Source organism: Aythya ferina (assembly GCF_964211825.1).
Source record: "Aythya ferina genome assembly, chromosome: 6".
Lineage (NCBI taxonomy): Eukaryota > Metazoa > Chordata > Aves > Anseriformes > Anatidae > Aythya > Aythya ferina.
The window spans coordinates 15,897,508-15,919,804 of record NC_140303.1 but is presented as its reverse complement, the minus strand read 5'-3'; the positions used below and the strand labels follow the sequence as shown (position 1 = coordinate 15,919,804).

General features: G+C 45.1%; 1 protein-coding gene across 1 annotated transcript in view; it reads right to left on the bottom strand.

Moving 5' to 3' along the window:
• The window catches only part of RAPH1 (Ras association (RalGDS/AF-6) and pleckstrin homology domains 1), a 336,299-nt gene extending 315,385 nt beyond the window's left edge, over positions 1 to 20,914 (bottom strand). Inside the window, exon 1 of the mRNA XM_084524568.1 lies at positions 20,762 to 20,914. The gene's annotated coding sequence lies outside the window, so the exon portion shown is untranslated. The remainder of the gene's footprint in view (positions 1 to 20,761) is intronic.
• Between the last annotated feature and the right edge of the window lie 1,383 nt (positions 20,915 to 22,297).

Here is a 22,297-nt window from a genome sequence, read left to right as displayed (position 1 = left end):
AGGGCATATATCATCCTTTACAAATAACAGCATCATCTGCATATCATATGAAATAATCTTTCCAAACACTATTGGGAAGGCCTCCACTGAAGTAATATCTATTTAAAAGAGCTGCACACGACTTGGAGAGACGGGAGGAGACTGACAAGAAAAAAGAGCAGAAAGACTGCAATAACCAGTGTTGCTTTGTGTAGTGAAGACAGCATGGAGGGGAGCTGAGCTCAGGCTTGAAATGCAGAAAGAACAGTTTCAGAGGAAACGGGGAGAGTTTGCTCTCCCATTGATGGTGGGCACGATGAGTTGTAATAGGTTGAAATTACCACAAACTTTAGGTTAATTATCAAGAACTATGACAGGAGCGTAGCATCAGACTACATTTCCCATGGAGACTGTAAAATCACCTTCATTGCAGGTTTTAAGAGTGTTAAGACAAAATATTTTCAAAGAACAACACATGTTTAGGTGAAAATGCCTTAGGACAGAGAGCTGGAGTACAGGACTTGTGTGGTCCTTCCAGACAGGAGGGACGGTAGTTATCAGCGAGCTAAGCAGGGATGGCCAGGTGGTTGCTAATTAATCCAAAGACGTATCAGGCTAATATATCTGCGATCTAGGTACACGGGATCTTACACAACATCTAGCCAGCCAAGATGGATCAAGAGCACAGGTATTTTTTGCTCAGTTCTTCAGGGCCATGGAATAAAGTCTGTACCAGACAATATGTCCAAATCCCTTCCAGAGTTGTACCACCTCCATTACAGGAAGACAGCCTCTGGACAGCAAAGCTCACCGCTCACAGGACACGGGTCAGCCTTTTAGTTAGGTCTGGATAGCAGCAGTGAATGCACAGCAGTAGGAACCACAGAGGACACAGACTGCAAAATACTCCAGAGAGGATGAGGCCCTTTCCTTGGATGCACAGCCATGTTTCCATTCCATCCTCTTACTGACTTTTCCACTACTTCATCAGTCATAAGTTATCTTTGAATCTACAAGGATGTCTAGGTGCTTGCCTTCAGATGCTGGCACATGTACTTCCAGTAAACTACTCACAAAACGTCTCACTGATTAAGTAATAAATTCCCTTGAAATAAATCTTGAATGCTCTTAGTTTTATCTGTCTCAGAGGACAGATCATCAGAACAGGTCCTCTCCTGTAGAGAGGGAAGGATGCAATTCTGTCAACAGAGCTAAGGGAGTAATAATTTGATGACTTTGTTTTAGTTTTCTGCATGATTAAAACCAACCTGGGATAATCCCAGGAATGCCACGAGACTGAGCTTAAATTCGGCACATAACCTGAAGTTCTCCCAGGTCAGCGTGTCTTGAAAAACAAGACCAATAAAATGGGCACACTCTGTCAGTTAGCCAAAGCAAAACTCCCCCAGGGGATGTGTTGCCAGGCAGTCTGTATCTGAGGATACAAAACTCGGACAGAAGAATTTCTGCCCCTGAGGTCAGGTAGGAATTGCACTGCCTGACCCGTACTCAGACTAAATAAAGAGAGCCAAACTGCATCAGCTTTATCCCAAAGTCTAAAAATGAAAAAGTTCCTGTGCCTGCTAACCTGTAGCAGCCAGGGAAGGGTTGGTTCTCACACAGGACACTTTTCACAGGCACTCTTCTGCCTGCAGAGTGCAAAATGAATGCAAAACACTGCTGTAGTACGTGAGGAACCTACACCCTATTTGCACAAGTATAAGTGACTTTCCTGGAGAGCAGAGAATAATCCCTTGCCATTTAACACAATGCTGACTGTAAATACAAGATGTGGAAGTCAGGGTTGGCTTTTTTTCTGGGTTAGAATTACAAAACCACAATCCAACTGCCCTTTGGATACTGCATTTTAGCCCTTGCTTCTCACGGGAGAGGAGCATGCTTGTATCTGTACACCAAATTGCAACCCTTTTCCCATACTCTTGCCAACACAGCATCTGATTACATTCCTCTGGTGCAGCAGCAGTTCTAAGGTGCTATTGAAAAGAACAGGACAGCATCTCAACCTGTGATGGATGAGAGTAGTGCTGAGCGTGACTTACATATCAGTACACTTGTTTCATGCCTGGAATCATATCATTGCAAGATGTGATCTTCTGAGATCTTACAGCTAGGACTAAGCTCAGTTACCACTTGACTAGGGGACTTTAAAGGAAAATCTAAGGGCTGAGGGAACTGCTTGGCAAAGCTTTGAACCAGCTCCTCAGCACAGCGCTTGAGGTCACTGTGGAACACAGAACATAGCCCGGTGGTTAAAAATCTGCAGAAAGAAAAGAGAAGAGAGGACAGAAAGACAGAAAAGAGAAAAGAGAAGAGATAGAAGAAAAGAGAAAAGAGAAGAGATAGAAGAGAGGAGAAAGGAAGAGGATAGAAGGAAAGGGAGGGGAATGAGAAAAAAAGGCAAGGCAAAGAACAGACAATAAAAGAGAAAGGCAAGACAAGGAATAAAAGTAAAGAAAAGCAGTTTCTATAAAATCAAAGAAGTTTGTACAAGAAAACATTGGCTATGCCTCAAACAAAAGTAAAAGCCCCTATTTTTCATTTGGAAAAGCAGAATGGAAGATTCCAACATTTTCAATTTTTTTTTTCCGCCAGAATTTCCATTCTCTGAAAAAACAATAGTTAAAATGTCAGCATTTTGTCCTAAGCAGAAATGAAAAGTCCTGAAATGCCGAAGTTTTCCACAGGACAGACAACCCAAATGCTGCTCATTTCTAATCCAACTCCTCTTCTCTCTCTTTTTTTTTTTAAGTTCTTTGCCTCTGTCATTTCAGAGACAAAAGGGGCTCTGGAGACGACTTACTCTGAGAGCTGTCAAGAAGTCCCCCGCTCTCCGCCCTCTCCCACCGACTCCAGCTCTGACTGCAGGTACCATTGACCTGCTTGTGAACTAACTCCTGGCAGCAGTTTGGGTTTTCTGTAACAGTTGGAGCTATAATTTACAGCAATTCTCAAGCCACTTTACAAACCAGCAAACCAGACCTGTGGCATGGGTGGGAATGCCTAAGGAAAGACAAGCTGTGGCTCCCAGAAGGGGGAAGGGCCCATCTTACAAGTTACAGCTGCAGGTAAGGTCTCTGCCCCAGAAACATTGCTGCTTCCACTTCAGCAGTCCATGCCCAGCTTGCTAGGATGCAAACTCCATTTCCCTGGGTAACTTGCAGCTGGGGCAGCATGCTACTTGCAGTTTGGGTGCTGTTTCTGCAGAGACCCCTGTCTTTTCCCCGACTGCCTTCATCTGCAGCTTCCCAGGGGTGGCCAACATGGCTTGCCACCTACACACCAGCTTGCCACCAACTGAAGGGCAGCATATTGCTGCAGTGACGTGCATCTCCCCAAAACCAAGCAGGGCACCCCAGTACACGTCCTACACTTCGTCAACAGGGGCACCCGTTCCACTTCTGGACATAGAGGCGTGTTTTGCTTTCATAGCCCAGTCTTGCTTAGAAAGCCCCCACCCGAGCTTTCCGAGAAACCACGACTTTCTGAAAGCTAAGTATTAGAAAAAAAAAGAGCTTTGATTTTCCTGTAAAGAAGTTTCAAAAAGAGAATGTGCTGTGCAGAGCTCCCAGAGAAAGAGTGCCTGGGGGAAGGTGCTGTGTAAGGGGCCTTGGCTCCCGCAGGCCCCACTGAAGCTCAGGGCTGGAGCCACATTCCACACAGCTGAGGGAGAGAAACCCTTAATGTCCCTTTGTTTAGAGATCACTGAAACAATAGAAGTCAGTGCCCAAAGGCTATGAAATGGCAGGGACATATAAGGATTCATCAGGGGTCTGAAATAATGGGATTCTTGCTGAACAAACCAAGCAAAGTACAGCCAAAACACGAGGGCTGTGCCAGGTGAGCTCTGATCCATCCTGCTCCTGGCTTCTGCACCCCGCAGCGGTGGCACAAGGCGCTCATCTCCATGCCACGTGCCCTCGTCTCACTGACTCCAGCTCACGCGCTGCTCTGCTGGCAAGAACAACCCCCAGCAGAATGTTTTGCACTCAGGAGCTGTCACGAACGGACACAGGCACATCTCCTCTTCTCCCGTGGGGCTGTAAGGAGCTAACACCTCCGAGGGATGCAGCCGTTTGTTCTGTGAATGCGCGTCTTCATAAGGCATTCAGCTCAGGTTCAGGATGGGCTGAGATCTCCAACACCTCCACGGCTGAATTTGGGATTCCAGTTCGGATCTGTCGTTAGACACAATCAGTCTTCACGATGTTTCCACAAACAAAAATGAGGCGTTTTAAATCTCTCAGAGCCTGACAGCAAACAGCACAGAAAAATGAAAGTATCTAACTATTTCTCATCCCTGCACTGGGATGAGGGTGACAACACTAACAACATACTCAAATATCCTCTAAAAACTAGATGTTCCCAGGAGCCAGACCAGACCAGGCTGAATACCTGCACACCCACCAAAAGCATTGTTGTACCTCCCCTTGAGAAATGCAACTTCCCAGGTGCTGATAAAGCATTACAGCAATGCACAGCATTAGAACACAAATAGGAGCCATATAACATTGGCAGTGGGTACATGGTCATTGGCAGTGGAAGTCTTCCCTGAAACATACCCTTTTGAGCAGCCCCTTCGTGGATGAAATGGAGGCTGTCCATCAGGTAAGGCTCAACTTTTTATTATTGCTGTACTAATTAGCTGGGACCCAGGCCAAAGAAGAGATGCCTTGGAGCAGCGTGCTCTAATCGATCCAACCAGCACAGCACGAAGCCTGGCAGGTACTTTTTGGTTATCTTCGTAGAAAGGCAGAGGCTTGTACGAAGGCCAAGTCCTGTTGGGATAGACACTTGAGCCAGAAGCATAAAAAGAAAAAAAAAAGTCTTCTGATGACTCAGTAAAAGTGGTCAAATGCAAGATGGGGCGTGAGGCAAGGCCTCAGTGTCAGTCAGCCTTGAAAGGCTTTCCCCGAGCTGGAAAGCTGTACTCCTGCCACCTGAGCCCAACTCACCCCTTTTAAGGGGGATCTCAAGTCTTCCAAGAATTAAGTCACATCACATACAGTTCCCCCTTTGACAGAAGGCATACATCAAATCAGAATATTTCATCTCAGCCTTGCAGATAATTTCTTCATCAACATGCTTTATTAAAAAAGCGATTTGAAAAAATCCTGACCTTTTATAGGTCACTTCTCTTTTCCTAGCCAATCCGAGCTCACTGTTCCCCGAGGTCCTAATCAATTATCAGCCCATTTATTTTACTTGATATGAAGACTGTGCCCAATTAATTCAGAGATGCATTAAAGTGAAAGGTTTTACAATTGAAATGAATGTTTCTTACTTTCTGTCATGTCCTGCTCTGGGAAATTAAGTTTAAACAAATGCTAACGGAATTGTCAATAATGCATTGCATAAAGGTCAGGGTGGTCAGGCTTTAATAAAAGGGATGTTTTTATTTCTTTATTATTGCAATGCGTTTTCTTCTTCAGTCTGGTAAAAGAGGAGGCGCGCACAGCTCCCATGTCTGTGGTACAGCTGAAGCTTCATCGCAGCGAATTAGGAGTTGATACCTTCTCAGCCAAGACTACAGCTTGGGTTCCTGTCCCCAGACTTCTGTCATAATTAATGCAAAGTTAAACAGCCTCTCCATCTGACATTACATCAGGTAGGCTGAACTTTATATTGGTTAAACATCTCATTAGAAAGGTTGGTCCGAGTGCAGCTGCGATCTCTGGTTCTACAGCAAAAGTCTTCACCTCTTTGAAAGTACAGTAATTTCCAGGGGAGGGCAAGGCAGACAGGCTAAGTTTTTTAAGAGGTAAATTATGTGCCAGCTGCACCCACATTCCCTCTCATTAATTTCACTCCCTCAGCTCAGTTTAGCAGAGTAATTTTTGCCTCCTCTCCCGTTGCTGAGTAGTACTGCCAGGCTGTCTTCTCTGCGTGGATGGAGAACGAGGAAACCCTTGTCCACACATCTTCTGTAAGAGCCTTGAGTGCAGGGACTCCACAAACGTCCTAGCAGGCTCGTCACCTCCTGCAGGCACAAGAAACTTACCCTGCCTGCAGCCCTGGCAGATGGGGGAAAGTTCCATTTTATAGAGAGGACCCTTAAGCAGAAAGGAGCTAAGAACAGGGTCTGCTGAGGGCCCTGGCATCCCTGGTGACCCAGCAGCACTGTGCTTGAGAGCCAGGCAGCTGCCTAACCAAGCACAACACAGAGCACTCAACGTGCTCTTTGTTAGTGCTTCGCAAAGGATTTCCCTCATTTTAGGGGAGACCTGAGGACACCTACAGATGCTGAATGCCCCCTGGATTATAATACCCTTTGTAGAACAGTCCACTGTAACTCCACAGCTGAGAAGTGCTCTCCTGCCTCTGCAAACCTAGTGCTGGATTTCACAGAATCATCTAGGTTGGAAGAGACCTCCGAGGTCACCCAGTCCAACCTCTGACCTAACGCAGCCAGGAAAGAACTCACTATGTCCTTAGTGCCATTCAAGACCTCAACACCAAAGGCACCTTCTCTATGGGCCGCCTTCTGCAGAAAGCAGGGCTGTGCCAACACCCCGTTCCTCTCTGCTGCTCCTGCGGGAGAGTGCTGCAACAGAAGGGAGCAGCGGCGGCTGCCCCAGCCATGCAGAGCTCATCTCACTGTGCACAGGCACCCAGTCCCTGCTCCCTGGCAGGCAGTGAGCTCTCCCACCCAGCACAGGCTAATTCCACGCCAATCTGCTGCACATTGGCTAAATGTGTCTGCAGAGATGGGTTCTGGCAACTGGGGTGGGTTCAGGCAGAAATCATTTGGAAGTGCTTTACTGAGTGGAACTGTACTTAAGACTTCTGCTGTTGAACTCCCTGCTGGAGCAGGTAAGAAGATACAGTTACGTGTGGAAAAGAAGAGAGGGAAGCTGGTGGCAGGTGGGATATGTGCCTTCCACCTCAACTGCCAACAGTTAAAAAATTGATTGTTTAAGCCTGGGAATTTGCAAATGTACAATGGGTTTGCTGGTGCAGGAAAAAGCATCTTGTTCTTCCTCAGATGGCTCAGCTGGGGATTGCTGCAGGAAACGTGCCATGCAGAGGGAACAGGGCTAGAATTCAGCTCCCCAGTGTTACCCATTTGTGTTTTACCATGCGGCTGCAATTACGGCGTTTTCATTGTCTCAACAATCTGTACAGAATGCGCCAGGGTCCCCTTTGCTTTCAGAAAGTCTCTGGTCAACAAATATATTGCTTTAAGAATCTGGGTAGGAGGCTAGGAAACACCAACTTTAACTTCATGGGAAAAGCTCTGCTGTTCCCTTCAGTTCCCTGCACTTAGCGACAGCACTCACAAAGCAAAACCATCCTCAGAATGGGATACGAGCTTCTGAAGGCAGAGATGCTGTCTTTGTATCAAGTGGAAGCAGCTTAAAAGTTATTCGGTTTGCAACCGCTTGGCAATGTAGCTGCCATTTCTCAAGGAAGATGTAAAAAACGCTTAGGCCTTCCAAAGATTTTCTAGTCTCAGCTTTCATCTTTTTTTCTGTAGTTCTTCAGATGGTGAAAAAAAGACTGCAAACATAACTCACATGTAATCAATTCATTTCCTGCTGAAGTTTGCAGAGAGCCTGAAACATCAGCTCTGAGATGCATGACCTGCTCTTTTCATTTCAAAGCACGCCAATGCAGACTGAACTGCAGCACCTTCAATTTCACCGTCAGCTCCTCGGTGAGAACAGTGAAGGAGTATTGCACTAGGAAGACCTGAAACACGGTGAGGTCCTCAACCACACGGGGCAGCACTGAAGATGCACGACTGGCTTTAGTGAGGAAGAGATCAGCTCCCAAAAGTTTGAAAAATACTGCTCCAAGATACTGATCATCCTCAGTTCCTACTGTGCCCCAAGTAATTAGGTAATGGAGCTTAATTTCAATCTTCATCCTGTGCTCTTCTTAAAGCTTTAAGCCAAAATACATCATCACTCATTCTGGGCTGCTTCCCACTCTGTGAAGCTGAACCAGCACTTACTACTAAACGTGTCTCTGGTTTCAAATTCATTACTTGATATCACACCCCAGGAATGTGGCCAGTAGGTTTTTAGGGATTTATTTGCAAGTCCAGATTAGTACAGATTCATTTGCCACAACCATCTGAATTATTATTTTTTTTAAGTGTAATTCCTTTAACTACCTTCATTTAATTTTTTTTTTTTTTTTTTTTTTTTTACTTCAAACAAAATAACTGAAACTTTATGGAAATATGGATTCAATCAGTGATCATTGGCTATTTTTTCCTGCCTCAGTTATGAAAGGAGATGAGGTGTTTAAATGACTAGATTTCACATATGGAAGGAATAAGTCTGAGGGAAATAGCATAGGATTCTTTCCAAGCTTGAATTACAAATTATCCCAGGACCCAGGAGAGGAGCAAAGCAGAGCAGAGAACAAGATTTCAGGAGATTCTTTGTCAAGTGAGTTTCTCAGTCAGCTTTGAAAGGCACCTTGAGGACCCAATTTCTTCCTGATGTTGCATTCCTCAGGTGGTATAGAAGCTTAAAGGCTCCAGTTGGTACCTTGCTCAATAGCTGCTTATATGACGTGCTGAAGTATTTATCTGGCAATAATGCATGTTAACGTCAATTTTGTAAGAAAAATGAACTAACAGATGAACTACTTCCCCCAGAGCGCTTACTTGTTAGTATGAATCTTGCAGGTACACACTACTCATATATTACTATCCTATGAGCTCAAAGAGATTCTTTAAAAAATCCTCGTAAGGTTTGATATGTGGATATTACTGAACTGATCAAATATCTAACAGGTGGAAATTCACATCTATCTTCCTCCAAGGAAGACATTCACTTCTATTCTTCCTTTCATTAAAGCAAGAAGAGTTATCTCTGTCCTTTCTCTTTCTCTTCCGTGCCAAGTTTCCTTCCTAAATAGGCAGCTCCTTCAGGCAGGCCAGGAGGAGTGAATGACTGTTCAGATTACTGCAGCTAGCCCTGGTACTGTAATCACACGTGTGCCAGGAGGGGCTGTTGCTGCTCTGAATGCCCACAAATCCAGAGAGAAATAGCTGCCTAGAGGTTATCTTTCCTCTGGCATCAAGATAGGGGAGGATAATTTCCCACTCTGGTGCAATGCAGTTCCCGTGTCAATTGGTGCCAAGAGAAACTGCAGAGTAACAGCAGTAAAAGGAGAAACAGCAGCCAAGCTCCTGTATCATGTTTTAAATTTAATTTTTTAATTTCTTTTTTAATAATTGACCTGTCAAGATAATTACTGCGGATCATGAGACAATGTCTCTAGCACATTTGGGAAAAATGGAATGGTTTGGGGGAGGATATACATTTTCAAAGGGTTTGCTGCCTAGAGCGGAATGCAATTTCATTATCATCTTAAAGGCAAATGTTAGGAAAGTGGGTGGGGGGTTGGGGGTTAGAAAGCCATGTCCTTTTTAAAATTTTTAGTTTAGTAAGGCTTTTCAGAGTTAAAAATCCAGTGGCAGATAAGCTTGCCCTGTAAAGGCTTCTATTGAAATTAATGGGAGTAGACTTTTCTGGGAGATGACTGCAATGCAACAGACATCCTCAGTGACAGGCTGAGGATAATGCTGTCTTGCATTATTCAGCGTACAGATTGCAGAGTCTTTACCTATAAAGACTGGCCCATTTTGTTTGGCTTTTATTCTTACTTCCAATGGGGCTTGTTTACACTGCTCCCCCCCAACTTCCCTCCTCCAAACACTCTCCAGGGACCATGAGTTAGAGCATCTCTGCAGGCTGCTCAGCAGCACCATGCTGCAAATTCAAGCCATTAACATGACAGCACATCTGATCCCTGCACTGCTGTCCACCACTCCCTAGCTCTCCTATGGGAACAGCTGCTTTTAAATGGCAGGCGGCAGTGTCTTGTGGTTTGATATTCAAAAACTTAGTGGACCGTGCTCTGTGCACTGGCAAGAGAAATATACGCTGAGTCTGCCTGAGAAGAATTCTGCTGCACAGTTTAGCTGTCTCAGTTACTTTAATGCAGCACTGACCCGATAATAAAATCCTTAATATTGAATATAAGCTTCTGAAGTCACAGATGTCATCAGTTTAAAGTGGAAGCAGACATCATCCATTTCAGTATAAAAGATGCCTAAATCATCACTCCTTTGAAATCAATATGAAAGCACCTCTTAGCCTGAGTAGGCCAGAAAAAGTGATAAAACACAAACTCTCATTTCCCAAAAGGAAGAGGAAAAAACAGCCAGACATCTCAGCTTTATACCAGACTCTCAATTTGCTTTTTAAGCATGCTTCTAGGTATAACGATCACTACAGGAACTGTGGGAAGGCAATATAAGCATCACTGCTTACAAGACCTGCCCGCGTCTGCAGAAGCCTGAAATGCCAGCTTTGAATTGCTCCTTTCCAATCCAGTCTGGATTCCAATTAGAATACTTGGAGTGTTTTACTTCTCAAAAGCATTTGTAACAGAGAAGAAATACCAGTGTGAAAGTAAAGTACTTCTGTGGGTGGGTGTGTGTCCAGCGGTGAAGCAGGGAGACAAAGAAGCACATTTAGAAGTTGAAAACGTGCAATACTCGGACAGCACATGCAAACTCAGAGATTGGCTGCTGACTAGATGTACAACTGAGATCCATCCTTCTACAGTTTATAGTTGGCCATGGGTTTAACGACAGACAAACCATCCTCTTTTATCCATCGAATGGTATGACCACATGATCCACTTACTCTCCCAGCAGGAAAATTGTGCCACTGTCTGAGAGACTGCAGCTGCTCAGGAGATCACTCCTGAACTGGAGTTACACATCTAAGCAAGAAAAAGTAGTAGCGGAACAGGAGTGGGAAGAAAATGCAGCAAGCCACAGTTCAAAAAAATGGAGAAATATTTCAAAGTTTCTCTTAATCTTGGCCTAATATTCCCAAGGACAAGAAGGCCCTCATTGCCATTGATATGAGGCTGACCAAGTGAAGAAAAGAGGCTTTCAGCTATTCTGAGCTCTATTCTTTGCACCTTCCTTTAGTTTAATGTTTCTATCCAAAACCCAGCCACCATACTGTTTAGTTCTGGTTTCTGGTGCCTGGCAGGCACTGCTGCTTTAATGCTGCTAGTGCACTGAGGGGTCTTCATGTCTGTAATGGAACCCAAGTTTCACTGCAGAAAGGAAGAAGAATTGACCTGCTCTGAGCCACAATTACAGATTCAGCTTCAGAGCACTCTGAAAGCTGCCACAAGGTTCCCAGCAGGAATTAGTGTCCAGCTGGGACCAAGCAACAGTGACTGCCTGACTCGCAAAGCCATTAGAACACAGAAGCATTACTTAACATTGAAAGAAAATGCTTTTTTTTTTTTTTCCCCCTCCCTATCTTGCCTTTCCTTCTTAAATCACCACTCAGCATTATTTTAAAAGGGCTCCTTAAGAGCTTCCATTCTGTTTTTTAGGAAGTACTGAATGAGAGATCAAGGCCAAATGCAACTGGAGATCAGCTTTGGCAAGTCACGATGTTGAAACAGCGCACTTCACACCTGAAAGCATGTTCATTGCTCAGACACAAAGGAACAGAGAAGGCAGGGAGCCGAAGCAGAGATTAGAAATGTGTGTGTTACTAACTACAGCCCTCTGTTCAGTTTACCACTAATTGACCACAATGCTTGAGCTGAAATTAAGCAGAGCAGAGGATGAACAAAAGCCCAGTATCAATCACCGTTTGTTTCTTCTGATTTTAGTTTGTTTCCATCACCCCCAAACTCAAAGATTTTTTGGCCTTTGGTTCTGGAAAGAAAAGGTTTGCTGCGAGGCAGGTTTCTAACTGCTGCTTGGCTTAGAGGAGACCTGAAGGAAATCACGCTGTCCCGGTTAGAGGCGGTGCTGCACTGGGGTTCAAGAAAAGAGCAGAGCTCCTCAGCAGCCACTTGCTCCAACATCAGCCAAGTCCCACCAGCTGTGAGTGTCTGAGTCCTTCTGCAACACCATCACACAGCTTGCCTACCTCGGGCTCTCTGTACTTCCCTGGACTGGCCTCATCCCTTCTCCTCTGTAGAATACGTGTGATCACAGACGGGTGAGCCCCACTGCAGGATCCACTGCCTAGCTCTGGCTCAGCACCACGGCCTCTCTCTTGGATCCTAACAGGCCAAGGCCCCCCACCCCTGCCCCAGACCTGTTGTACGAGGGAACAGACAAACAAGGCTGGAAATGCCATATAGAGGTTGATCCAAGGTGTTCAGAGCCTTTAAAGATGGGCAGTAGCCCTCTGTGAGGTCACTGCCCAGGGAAGAACCAAGGACAGAACAAAACAGACGTGTCCTTGCTTGAAGCCTCCCTGAAGAGTGGAGTAAAGCAGTTTTTATCATGAAATCTTCTCCAGGCTGTATTGGAGAGAACACATTCCCCCTGGCAAGCTCAAAGCAGCTACCTTCCTCCAAGTGCATATGTACAATGGTTTGCAAGAAAAAAAGACGACAAAAAAGAAAACAACTTGATGCCTGATTTTCAAAATCTGTTGGTAGCTTAAAAACCTACCCATCACATGGGCAAACAGGGAGAGGCTGTCAACTTCATTACTCACAGGCGCAGATAAGCCCTAATGACAGTATTTTTCCCAAGTGATGTTGTGACCTGGGGCAACATTAAATGCTTCAGTCCCTGCTTTCTGCCTGGATATATTCTTCTTGGCATATTTGCTCCCACACTGTATTCCTCGGTACGAAACTAGAATTCCAAGAGCAGGAATATATCAGAGTCCTGTGACTCCAATACGCACAAGTCAGACATTTCCTATTTAGCATGCAGGGCAGAAGCATGAACACCATTTATTTTTGAATGCAAATGATGAAATACTGTATTTGCTGAGGAGAGGAAAGGGGATGTCCTCCACCATAATCTATGATTTATTTCCCCTCACCCTGCTTTGCTGCATTTACTGTAAGTTTCTTCCTTCAGCAGCAGGTAGGTTCATCTGCAGTTCCACAGTGGTCACAAGAGGATTTTCTGTCCCTCCTGGAAAGCATCCAACCCCCTTTCGCTCCAAGGGCAATCCCTCCATCCCATCAAAAGAAGAGCAGACAGCTGGAAACCTGCCACGTATGACTGTCTCATCAGTTTAATTTTACTGGTAACAATAAAGAGGGGCAGTACTAATTCTGGAGACAGTTTGCATGCATGCTATAGAACTACTGCTGTTCCATCCCCTACCCTTGCACCAAAACGACGACGCGCTGGAGCACTACAGCTGCCTGCAGCAGCATACGGCAGTCGGGGGTTGCCAGGGAGCCAAACGGGGCAGGAACACACCTCTGTGCTCAGAAAGGCTCAGACTTGCAGCTTCTGCCTCAGATGGGAAACAGAATGAAGAAGCCCTTAGACTCTACCGTGCAGGCATTCAGGCTGTGTGTGAAAATACCACCTCATGTCACCCCCTCCTACCATCCGCCAGTATTTCTGGGGTGTGTGTGAAGGATAAGTCTAAAGCAAAAAGGTCCTTTGGGGACAGTGGCCAAGGCAGCCAGGATTTAACTCTCCCACCTGCACTTCCCCACCACATTCCCTGTTGAGCTTGGGAAGACAGTGCTACTTAGGGAGATCATCTGAGTTGTTCACACGAGCGTGCCCTAAACCACTTCAGTGAAAGCTAGCCAGGTGAACTGCTACAGCTTAAATGGCAAGCCTTTGCTAGCCATGCCCCTCCTTTCGACTGAAACGGGATGGGCAGCACTCACAAGAGCAGCTCCACCAGCAGGGTTAGCCAGGGATGCCAGCACAAAGACAAACACAAAAGGATACCCCACGGATGCGAAGGCCCAGCTTCAAATAATTTAAAAGGTCACTAAATCAGTGAGCCTAGTGGCTAAGAAACTCTACATACCTAGAGCACTCCAAAGGGAGACTGACCGCAACATACACTTGTGGCTTTTGGTGTTGATGCCTAAAATACATATTTTCTACTAACTGTCTCAGCTAGAGCATGCCTTCCGTGGTTGCACTTTCACTGCATCATCCCTGTGGTTCCCCTCCCTCCAACTCTCCCAAATCTGTTGAAATGCTGCTAAAAGATCTGTGCGCTGTTTTTCTTCCCCCAGCATCCTTGTTCACCACCTGCAGGTATAAGCAGGCCTGCTGAAAATGAGAAAAAGATTCCCCAATTTCTCTTATGAAACAGCGCCATGTAGGTAGCATTCTGCATGCAGGTAGTCCAGAAGCCTGGACAACACAAATACCAGACAGAGGCAGCTGAAGTCATTTCCCAAAGAAGTCACTCTGGATATCACTGGCATGCAAAAGAGCAGGCCACATCCAAATGCCACCCAGCTATTCTTCCCCTCAACATTACAGATCCGCAAAAAACATGTTGTTATCAGGCTTGGAAGAGCCTGGCTTATTGCTTCTTATAGGTTTTATCTTTATAATATACAGGTAATCCAATGTCTAGTAATCAGAAGTGATCCAATTACAGATCACACTGGCAAAACATGCCACAATCGCCTGCATGGTTTTGGTTGGAAAATGCTACAAGCTAGAGATGTCTCTCTCCCATGAACCTAGCTGTGGCTGAAGCCTGTTGCGTAACCTTGATATAAGCCCCTTGGGCACAAAGCTCAACTCAAAATTCATACGGGAAAAAGGGAGGGAAGGGAAGGGAAGGGAGCAGCTTCATGACATTCATGTGGTTCATTACAAACATCCAAACTAGCACTGCTTTAAGCCTTTTCTAGCTAAAACTGTTCATAGACTTCTGAAGATAAATATGCCTTCAAAACCACAAAATGCAGTCTGGCCATAAATAAACCTGGTCTACGAGAGTACTGAAGTAGTTCCAAACTATTAGCTCATCCAGGCGGGGTGCAGAGTTACTAGAAAGCCTCCTCTTCTCCCATGTTACTCCAGTTGTAATTTTCCAGGCCATCTAGCTCTCCTTCTGGTGTCAAAGAACTCGTTGAACTTATGAATGTGTTTAGATTGGAGAAACTCCCTTTACAAGGTCTTAAATGTGAAAGTCAAAGCAGTCTATCCCTGTACTCCAATAAACCAACACTGATGCTGTTTTAAAATCAGTTAGATGCAAATGGGAGGAAAGAATTTGAACCTCACGCACATTTGGGTTCTGTCACATTAGGGCCCTGGAAGGTTTAACTGGACAGCTGGGTCCTAAATTAGCTGTAACTACTCTGAAAAAAAAAAAAAAAAAAGGAAAAAAAAAAGTATGTTATCTTTGAGATAATCTCAGTGGAAAACATCTGGTCATTTCTGGGGGGGGGGGGGGAGTGGACACACTAATGATGGATGAGAAACAGAAGAGAAAAAATGATATATTTTGCAATGCCACTCTGTAAATTAATGGCATGTTTCGGTGTAGAATTCTGTGCTCGTTTTTGGTCACCCATTCTGAGGAGAAACTGCAGTGAGAGGGAGAAGCAAAGTCACGTGTTCTGCTCTGTGTCTGCCAACACACCTTCATCTGCCATCACGTTTTGTTCCTCTGCGTCAGTTTGAGTCTTCAGCCAGATCCTTCTCTTATCCATAGGGTCTTTTCCAGAATGGTATCACCTACTGCCTGTCACCCTCTTTTCAAAAAGAAACTCCATTGTATTAGCTGTTGGTATCCCTAAAAATATTGAACTCTAAACTGTTGTGGGATTTTTACTTCATGGCTTATGTGCTACTTCTTAAATGAACTCCTATTATAACACTCCCGTGCTAATTAGAATCACCCCTCCTCTCAGATGAGCTACCAGGGTGATGCTAATTTTCCAGCATCCTGGAAAACTGCAGCTCTAAAATCCTGTCCTTTTGTCATCCCCAAACAGTTCGTGTTTGGTTGCAATTACCCTGTTAGTACCGCTTCATTGACTTATTTCTCTGCAGTCGCTCTCAACTGTATATATGCATTATCTATTTATTGAGGAAAAAGCTGTTCACGCAAAACTGTTAATACACCCCTAACCGCACTACGGGAGATTTCTAGACTGCTGCATGCACTTCACTAAAATTTTATCTCGTCAGTTTACAAAGAGTTGTTTCTGTCTTTAAAGCTACAGTACTCCTCTCACACCCCTGTGACCTAAGCTGTCCTTTGGGTACAGTTCATAGCCAGGAATTACAGTATCTTATTGATTTTTGTCATTGCATCATATTTCAAGCTGTCTGTTGAGTAATGTCTATGCTATCAAGGTCCTCTTCTCATAGTAGGCAGGAGTGTCTAGGGCTGTCAATCTCACTGCCATTCATAAGTACTAACATCCACTAAAAATAAATTAGAACAAAAGTGATCCGACAATGAAAAGCTGTAATTTGAAGATATTAAAGGAAAAGGCTTTTGTCAAATTTGACTCATACGGAACATGTCATATAACACGACCCAAATTGTTTGACAAGAACAAATTACCACAACACTCCCTATCAAAATAAGTCAGAGCCATTAAAATAGACAAATAAATCCCTGCTCGAGTATGAGACTAGCATACTGAATTACAGAAATCAAAGATTACTAGATAGTACTATGGGATTCAAAAGTATTAAAGGTCCTTATCAATAAGGAATCAAGAGCTCCTTATGTTTTCATCATGGATGATTTTTTAAAATCTTGAGCTGAAATCAACTCTAAAAGTAGATTCTCTAATCCCGTAGGGCTACTATGATATAAAACAGAGATGTGAAACCTAAAAACACCTGACACTAACAAAATGTAGATTAACTGCAGAAACAGACAAAAGGCCGCAGCAGCAGATCAAAGCGAGAACAGCTTGGCAAAGCATGATGGAGCATTACCATAATGAATTTTGTGAGTAAGCAGTGTCCTTTAAAATAATTCCTTTGATCACCTAAGAAGGCATTTACTACAATCAAGAAAGGGTTTACTTATCAAATAATAAAAAATAAAGGAATAAACTTATCTAGGATTTATCTTTAACCCATTTCCAGTACTTCCATCATGACAGTTTGTAGATTTCTTCTACTGGGCCTACCCTGGGTCTGTCTTGGGACCAGTGCTGTTTAATACTTCTATCAGTGACACAGTCAGGGGGATTGAGCTCACCCTCAGCAAGTTTGCAGATGACACCAAGCTGAGTGGTGCAGCTGATACAACAGAGGGAAGGGATGCCATCCAAAGGGACCTGGACAAGCTTGAGATGTGGGCCCACAAGAACCCAGTGAGGTTCCACAAGTGCAGGGTGCAGGGTGCAGGGTGCTGCACTTGGGTCAGGGCAATCCCAGACACGAACACAGACTGGGAGAACAACTCACTGAGAGCAGCCCCATGGAGAGAGAGATTTGGGGGTTCTGGTGGACAAAAACTGGAACTAGGTGATCTTTAAGGTCTCTCTTCAACCCAAACCAGTCTATGATTCTGCTGTTCTGTGACTCTGTGCTTACCTAGTCTGGCCTCCTGAATTCCAGCCAAGAGAACTTCCTGCAGCAATCCCTGACTTGTACACTCCCAGAGTAACTTCCTCAAGTATCCTTTCAGGATTAATAGTGAAAGACTAGTCAGACATCTCAATTTAACTAGATTTCAGGTCAAGTGCCTAGCCTAGAAGCATGCCCAGTTCATCAAACAGATGAATTGAGAGCCAGCTCAAGGCTTCCCTGCAATACAGGTGAAAGCAAACCCTCTCACCCAAATGATGCTCTTAGGAGAACAAACTGGGATAGCTAAGCTGGAGAGGAAGATCCTGGGGAGCTGGGCTCACTGTTCCCATTGCTGCTGTCTACATGGGCACTGGGGCAGCAAGCAGTGGTACTAAAAGAGCCTATTCTGCAGGCCCCATTTCATTTCTTGCCATCCCACAGTAAGAGACATCTCCATCCCCCCAGCTTTCTCTCAGCAAAAGCAGGAGCCAACAGCAGTGAGAGCCCTTGCTTTGCAGGGCACTGCAAGCTAGCAAAACTGGGGGATTACAGTTGCCATGAGCAACTGCCGGCTGTGCACCTTCCTCGACCTGGCCTCTTCTTGGGCTGTGCCAGGCTAGCAGCAAGCAGGGAGAGCTGTCGCTGTCATCCCTCCACAGCAAGAGCCGAAAGGACTGGAGGGAACCTGTCTCCTGCAGTTCCCGTTTCAATCCAGACTAGGCTAGCAAATCTATGGGAAACACGGAGCAGACTGTTACCTGCCCAGGCATCCAGCGGCATGCTGGTGCCATCCCCTGCAGAATAACAGCAGGCCAGGCCATGCATCAACAGATCAAAGGCAGCTGGAACTGTCATTACAGCTAACATAATGAAGACATGGTGCTAGTAATTGTTGGGAGCAGGAGTCCGCTCTTCTGAGAGATTTTCCTGAGTGCTGTTAAAGGGGCCTTGGTTGTTTTCAAATGAACAAGTGAAATCTAAGACACTCAGATCTGCTAACAATTATCCTCAAAGCCGTTCCTGCTGCTGCCTTTCCCAACTCTGTCCATCACATGGCTGCCTCAGAGCAGGAGCTGCATGGCAGGTTGAGCGCTCTGTGGGGCGGGAAGCCATTACGCCTTATTAACTTTGAGTGACTAAGCCCTTTGTGCAGGAGCTGAATATAATTAAAACACATTTTCCTTGCTAAGCTGTTAGACTGAGGAGGAGCTGGGCTCGGGCTTTTCTTTTTGTCCTACCTGTCTAGTGAGTTTGTGAAAAATAGAAAAGCTGAAGTTAAGAAAAACCTAAAATGATTTGCTGACAGAATAACAATAACAACAACAATACAGAAAAGACAAAAGCACAGCTACCACATGATTTAAGCTACACAGACATCTAATGCAAAAGACAGGGGTCTCTCACGTCAAAAAAACAGAGAGTTACTCAAAGTGTGGAGACAACTGTTTCCACAAGCTCAGGCAAGCCCCTTTCATACTTAACATGGCTGTTGACTTTGGAAGATTCCATTTTCCAGTCTTGACTTAAGCTAGAGAAACAGCCAGAGCCATCTCGCATTGTTTAAAAGAGGTTTCAACAAGCTGGAAATCCCTTCCACTCTTGTGGGAATTCCTGCAAGGAACTGAGCAGGCTGAAATATGCCAAAAAACAATGTTTGGCATAAGTAAGTGACTGTGGCTGCTCCTGCTACAGTAATTTAAGACAGGCAGCAGCTGGGAAAGACTGTTTCTCATGGTAACCCTTTCCATGTGTGTCCTCCACCCAGATGTAAAGTCAAAGACCCTCCTCTCAAAGGAGCAGCTTTGAAGTTCTTAAGTGATATTTAACTCCAACACCATAACCCCTTTATCCTTATTATAAAGCAAGCAGTAAAATAAGATACCACACCCCAAAGACTCCAGGACTTTGAAGAGAAGAGTTAAAGCAGAAGAAGGAGAAGCAACCTTCCTTGCTTTGCTCAGGAATCTTAAGAATTCTGCTCTGTTTTAACAGCATTGTTTGAAGTCAGAGAATGCAAAGCCACTCAGTGAGATTTTTATCTCCTCAATTCAAACAACAGCGGTAATAGAGACTCCACCATCTGAGTGTGCCTATGACCTGATTTTTGGCTGCTTCTCTGAGATACTTTTGAATTCATATGCTTTTAATTTCTGAAAGAAAAAGTGTTTGGGAAAGGAAGTGGATATGAAAAATATATCTGCATTCTGGGAGCTACACTTAGTAGAAAGGAATTATCTGTTTCTTATTTATATATACAAACGCACAGTTGATGAAGGACTCTAGACTCTGGGAATTTTTCACATTGCAATGAAAAACGCAGCCCCCATAAACTGACAGCATGACTTGTCACGTATAGATTGACACTATTTTCCTGTTCCTGTAGAGGAGAATCGATAGGATCTATACCATGCTCCTTCGTTCCCACTGAACCATGCCCAGGACCTCATAGTCCTAGCACAAGGAGCTTCCACAGCGTCTTCATGCGGCCATTGTTATTACATTAATGAAAAACATTTTTATCACACAAATGAATGTCAGAATTACATATTTTTAACACTGTAAGTGTTATTTTTTGATAGAGCATGATCACACATTAGCACAATATTTAATACCCCTGCACTTCTTGAATGTAAGCTGGAGGAGAAAAGGGGATAATAGTTGCATAAAAACAAAACCACTTATTTTTAATGGTAGCTCCACTTCCAAACAGATCCTCTTCCATTATTCTGCAAATACTCACATTGGCTGGTTTATAGCTAAAGAGAAAGAAACATTCAGAACACTCAAATGTGGCTAATATCTCCGTGTGTATGTGGATATATCATATTCATGTGGCTATTCGTAGAGGAACTGTTCAAACAACTAGCTAAAAAAGGGTTCTGGGTATTCTGAGGAAATACCAGAAAAGTTGAGCAATAAGGCATGCAGGTACAACAGCCTGCTTTCCAAGCAGAGCAGCAAACAATTAATGAGAAATGCATTGGGTGACAACTCTTATCAGCCACTTCTGAAATAATTGCAAGTATGTTTGCAAAACTCTGAGCATATTCAATGACAATTTGAAACCTAAGTATGAAGCTCAATTCATTAAATAAGTTAATTATTTCAAATAGTTCAACCTTTTCCTGTAAATCAGCGTCTGAAGAAAGCAGCCATGGCTGGGGAGGCATTTCAGTACAGCATGGCTTTTTCTTTGCTGGTGAATGGCACCTTCTTGTTTAAGCAGGGTGTGATGGCTCTAGGATTTTTCTCTGTACAGTCACTCCTTACTTTGTGAAGGTTTTATAACTGTATGAAATGGACAATTTAAACCCACAGTAAAGCAACAATCAAGGACCTACTCCCTGTTTTGTCAATATGAGGGAAAAAAAAGGGCTTATGTGGCTCATCTTTACTCATGAAGGACCCCAAAGAAGAGTCTGTTTGGACCACCCTGCAGCCCTGTGAGGCCACCATGCAGTACCCTGGAGTTACCTGGTGTCTTCTTCCCGCTGCACTGGTGGCCATTTCCTCAGTGGGGCATCAGCAGTCATTTCCTCAGCAGAGACCCGGCGGCCATCTCTCCAGAGGAGCATTTCTTCAGCAGGGCAGTGCCCATCTCCTCAGCAGGCCCTGGAGGCCATTTCCCCAGCAGGCCGTTGGTGTCCACCTCAACATGGCAGCGCCCGCCTCAGGAGGGCCCTGCTGGTCATCTCCTCAGGGGGCCGCTGGCATCCATTTCCTCAGCAGGGCCCTGTCAGCCTCCTCCTCAGCAGGCCCTGGGGGCCATTTTCCCACAGGGGCATCTGTTTACCTCAAGAAAACAGCGTCCATTTCCTCAGCGGGCCCTGGGGGCCATTTTCCCACAGGGGCATCCGTTTACCTCAAGAAAACAGCGTCCATTTCCTCAGCGGGCCCTGGCGGCCATCTCCTCAGCACGCTGGCGGCCATTTCCTCAGCAGGGCAGTGCCCATCTCCTCAGGGCCCGCTGGTGGCCATCTCCCCACGCTGCTGTTGGCATCCATCTCCTCAACACGGCCGTGCCCACCTCAGCAGGGCCCTGGCAGCCCTCTCCTCAGCGGGGCCACCTGCCTGTGGCACCGGGCGCCTCCCCAAAACGCTTTGAGGGGTTTGATGGGGGATGCGTGAGGTGCGGGGCCCTCTGCCCCCTGAGAGCTGCCAGCAGTGATGAATGTGTGAAGAAGAGACTTTAGCACGATAGCATTTTGTCCAGCCACAGCCATCAGCCTGGGCCTCACTGCTGGCCCTGGCGTGTGTGAGGTGCCCCTCAGAGAAGTGACGGCCTTGCTCGAGTCCCGCGGCATGGCGGGAAGCCTGAAGCTCTGCGTCCTGAGGTGGCCTTCATCCTCTGTACCCCCGTGCTGCAAGCAGTCAGCTGAAACAGGGCAGGTGCTGGTGCCTCCTTGAAAGCTTGACGGCCAGCACACGACTTTCTGAGGAATGGACAAAGACAAAGCTGAAGGTGGCCAGAAGCCTGCAGGCCAGGTAAGTCTGCGCCGGCCCTGTGTCCTCCTCAGACCCAGGGCCAGTCGTGGTATCTCCTAAGTACAAAAGAAATAACAGAAAATCATCTTACATGCAGCAGTGGGAAACAATTCTGGGAAAGAGTCCTGTGAATGCACAGACCTGAGAAATTCACAGAAATTCACAAATTTGCTATTGCTCCTCATGTTAGTAAACATCACAGGAAACAAAGTTTGCAGGCCCAGGCTCTCTGCCCCATGTTATCTTGCTGGGCTCTCCAGTGCAGACAGCGCCTGAAATAACAATATTAGCAACAACTTGAAAACATCCAGGTTTTGGTAGTTCAAGCTCATGCCAGATACCTTTGTGGGCAGGATTTTTTTTGGAAAACTTTAAAACTAAAGTACACCTGAACACCTATAGATTCGGGCAAGAGAATTAGAACTAAAATTTATCTATGATTACTTAACATAACAGGCTAACCAATACATGTCCGTACCTATTAGAAAACTCTGCAGTAAACACATTTGTAATTTGAGTGATTTA